Source organism: Euwallacea fornicatus, chromosome 1 (assembly GCF_040115645.1).
Source record: "Euwallacea fornicatus isolate EFF26 chromosome 1, ASM4011564v1, whole genome shotgun sequence".
NCBI classification, from domain to species: domain Eukaryota; kingdom Metazoa; phylum Arthropoda; class Insecta; order Coleoptera; family Curculionidae; genus Euwallacea; species Euwallacea fornicatus.
This window is the reverse complement of record NC_089541.1, coordinates 4908944-4912966: the sequence shown is the minus strand read 5'-3', so window position 1 is coordinate 4912966 and position 4023 is coordinate 4908944. Positions and strand designations below refer to the sequence as shown.

The 4023-nt window shown below is 36.8% G+C and overlaps 1 pseudogene; it reads left to right on the top strand.

The window, feature by feature from the left end:
- Positions 1-738: 738 nt before the first annotated feature.
- On the top strand, positions 739-2226 carry LOC136344777 (cytochrome b5 domain-containing protein 1-like; annotated as a pseudogene).
- The last annotated feature ends 1797 nt before the right edge of the window (positions 2227-4023 follow it).

Below are 4023 nucleotides of genomic sequence, written 5' to 3'. Positions count from 1 at the left end.
TTGTTATTTCCCCAAAGAAATCACTCGGGGGTGGTTCGAGACTTTGAGACCTCGAACTCCCTCTGTTTATATTAAACGTGCTTTGATTTTATTATTTCCCTCAGTTATTAACTTCATTTAAATTCAACAGCAACCGCAGGAAACTTTTGATGGGATATTATGGCCTCATGCAAATTTAAATCAGGTTGGATTCCGAAAGTCGTTTTCGATATTCTACGTGTAGCGTCCAATAAAATCACCCTTCATCCTTCATTAATTTTACAAACATTCATCGTCGGCAAATAAACTATTCTCCAGGCAAATTGAAATCATCATTTACAAACTTTCTACTAAACCGAGCAATTTTAAAGTTTTGTACTGAGAACGCGAAGAGCAGAGATTTAATTGGCCTCCTCAGCCCCAAGGGCCAAGTCTTTATATGGCAGCAAACCAGGAAACATGGCTTTACTTGAAATTGGACGTAGTGCTTCTTTAACGATCTTTTCAGTTACATTCCAATGTAATTCGGTGTTTATATGCGATTCAAGTGATGAGGAGCCCATCTTCCCAATTAGAGTTTAAACGATCTTACAACTCGAGAACAAATAAGGGGATTTTAAGCCGGAAACAAAGTCTATGCCGACAAGCGAACAATGGAAAGATGTTCTCTTGTCTGGCGTTTGTTGCAGCCGCCCTTAGGCTGGTTTCGCCCAATTAAGAATTCTGCCCTCAAACCTATTTAACATTATTTAATCATAAATGACAATATTGTCAAATTTGTCAAGCTGGGTAACAAGGTGCAGAAAGAGTGAAGTGTCTAGAAGGTCTATATTCGCATCCTTCGAAATAGTTATTCATAGCACGTCCTATGGCTCTTTGATATCTGTCCTGGACAGTCTTGGATATTACTCAGTTAATAGAGATGCACGAAGGACATAAAGATTCATAGAACCGTTGCTTGCTATTAACAGACAAAGATGTGAATTAAATCAAATTCGATGAAAGAACAAGGGAAATTCAGTATTATATTCACTCGGGAGCTAGAGTATGAGTGCCTTATTGCTCTCATGGCCTTTCACTCGGGAGTTAAAGTGTGAGTGCCTTATTGCTCTCATGGCCTTTTGTCGCGTGTTGCTATTGAGGGTTCGGGATTCGATTGAAGGAAAGTTTGTGGAAGGGTTGGTTGGTGGATGAATAGTAGTAAGTAGAATCGGTCTTTCACTATAACGGTGAAACTGATCTGAAAGACCTCGGAATATGTGTGAAAAATATAGACTTATTAGAAAAAATTTCTCAGCGAATGTAAAAGAATCCTAAGATGAAATTTCTCATTAAAGAGATCAGAAGAGGTCTTCGTATTTTGGAAATAAATAAAACGTACATTAACCTAACACACTTACGTTACATTAACCTAAACTACTTCACATTCATCGGCGAGTATCTTCTCAACCCTGAACCATCTTGTGTCTTGATCTTTAATCGACTTATTGGAAATAAACGCGTTTATAGCTAACCTAACCTGAATTAACCTGAACTAACCCAACGAAATAACGCATCCAAAAATTTAAAAGACTCCAACAATTCTTTAAAAACTCCTAAAGTAGCGGTATGGATTTTAACAGAAGGTTACTCTTCGGAGAAATATAAAAGTTTCTCAGTTGGAATTGCCTTTTTACCCATTTGTTCGCTGAAACTATATCTATTTTAATTTTCGCGAAATATTCTGAACTAACGTTATGTATAAGTGGTAAAAGCAAAAATTTGCGAATAAAAAAAAATTGAGGAAAAAGAGATTTCCTTAGTATAAATCAAAAAAGTGCAAAAACTTCAAGGAGTTTCTGAGTATTCTAAAAAAGAAGAAAGGATTCTTCAATTTGGTTTCCTCATTTCAATGTATGAAACGTAACAACTGTAATAATACTGTCGTCGTTCCCTTGGACATTTACTTCATTTGTAAGAACAGATTCAGAATTAATTTTTCCATCAGCAATTAGTAAAAATCGCGTTCTTTGAGATGAAATATTTTACATTGTATTTCTCATGAAAAACATCCATCCCGTGAGAATCATAAACCTGCTCACCCACTCTGAGGTCACCATAAAAGTCTGCAGTGAAGACACATTTTCCCGCATTTTAGAACGTTACAACATGTTCCATAGCGCCACCAGCAGTCACGCTTGAAGGTGTTTAGACGAGAACATTGCGAGTTTGAATCCATGGAAGAAAATGCACGAAATCGCGAAATAGGCGCTGTCGTGAAATTTCGACTTGTCTAGAATTTTTCTTTGCTAAGACGTCGAAGATTTTAGTCTTTAGTGGCCGGATTTTACATACAAATACAAACTTTTCTCCAATTTCCTCATCAGGTTTTAACTTTCGTTTGAGCAATTTATTCTTGGGGCACGGCCATTTGTTAGAGGAGACAAAGTAGTTTCCACAAACAAAAGGCTGTAAAGCTTTCAGCGGGCGAACTTCTTACGTGTTTTATTAGGTTTTCCGGTTGTTCAAGGAGAAAGAGCGAAACTCGACGGTTTTAATAAAATTGCTTGCCTTGTTTCGGCTTCTAATGGCCGCCTCAGACGTATCTAATGGAACTCGGGCGTTTTTAAGTGGAACGAGTTATCAACTCTCGAACTTCGTTTAAAAGAATTCCTATAGTTTTTACTTACAAGAAACTTTAGACCTCATCAGGGTTAACGAGGAAATTCACGTTATGTTAGCCAGAGGTCTCTAATTAAAGCCCCAAGAAAATTATCATTAAACGAAATAAAAGCAAGTTAACTTTTAAGTAAAGCTCGCTTTATCATTCCATTTTGGGTAGTCAGATTTCGGCTTTAATTAATGAATTAATGTAGCTCGACTCTTAAGCAGTGTTTATGTCACGATAATTACAAGAGTTTCTGGGAGCAGATTATCTCCTCGACAGGGCCGGAGTTAAGACACACTTTCCTGCAAACGCTAACAAGAAATTTAGTTAATTCAAAACTAAAGTCTAACCCTGTATAGGTTTCTCTATCTTCCTAAAATTGTGCCTGAGGAGGAGTTAAAGTGCAAAGAGGGACTTAGATCTGATATTGTCATAAAAGGGAATTTCGCGGGGTACAAAGCTTCTAATTAGAGATGTAAGGTTAATTATTATTTATTCGTTTGTCATGTCTTCCCCGGGTTAATAAAACAACGTTTTATCTTTAGAATGGCGGTGTTAAGTCACCTTTGCTAATGGTTCAAGCTAATGAATCATTTCAGCCTAATTAGGGAGTATTGTTGATTTCATGGTAACATCTTCTTAACAAACCTTATTCGCGGACAATATACTAAGACATTTTGTAATTATTGTGTCGTTAATTACATGTGTTGTAAAGGGAAAATCTTTGCCCTGTGTAAACGTACCTCAAGTCGGTAAATTAACGAGACATCAGGGATAAATACCTTTTTCAAAGCCTTTTAGGCCCCTTATTTAAGGGAAGGAAGTAATTTGGCTTGGCGGGCAGGTCGAGTTGTAGGATCTTTAATAAAGTAGTTTAGTTTATGTATGAGTGAGTGCCAAGACTTAATGAATACACCCAAAATGCCAGTGGCAGACGGGCGCGAAAATGGAACAAAATAAGTCAAATAACTTATGGTTTTTCAGGTCATTAGTTCATTTTGCTTTTATTGACTTTTATTTCTTAAGCATTTCTGTGTTGATTTGAGTTAATATTCTATTAAGCACTTATACTTTGACTTCTATTGTAGAGATTTCCTGTACAGCTGAGGTTACCTATGCTCTTTGGTCATATATATCTTTTACTGTAAAAAACTAGCTCTGTCTGTTCAGGATTAGCAAACAGTTCCATATCAGTTTTAATGTCCTACAAGTTATTTCTATTCGGTCGTAACGGCTGTTAATGAACTTACCCGGTCTCATCAATAACATGTTGTCAACATACGCCTATATGCGAAATCCTTCAGCCTGAAACTTAACCAAGAGATCATCCATGAGCAGGTACTACAATTGCGGTGATAAACAACTGCCTTGTGAAGAGTCACTATTGATCTTGATGT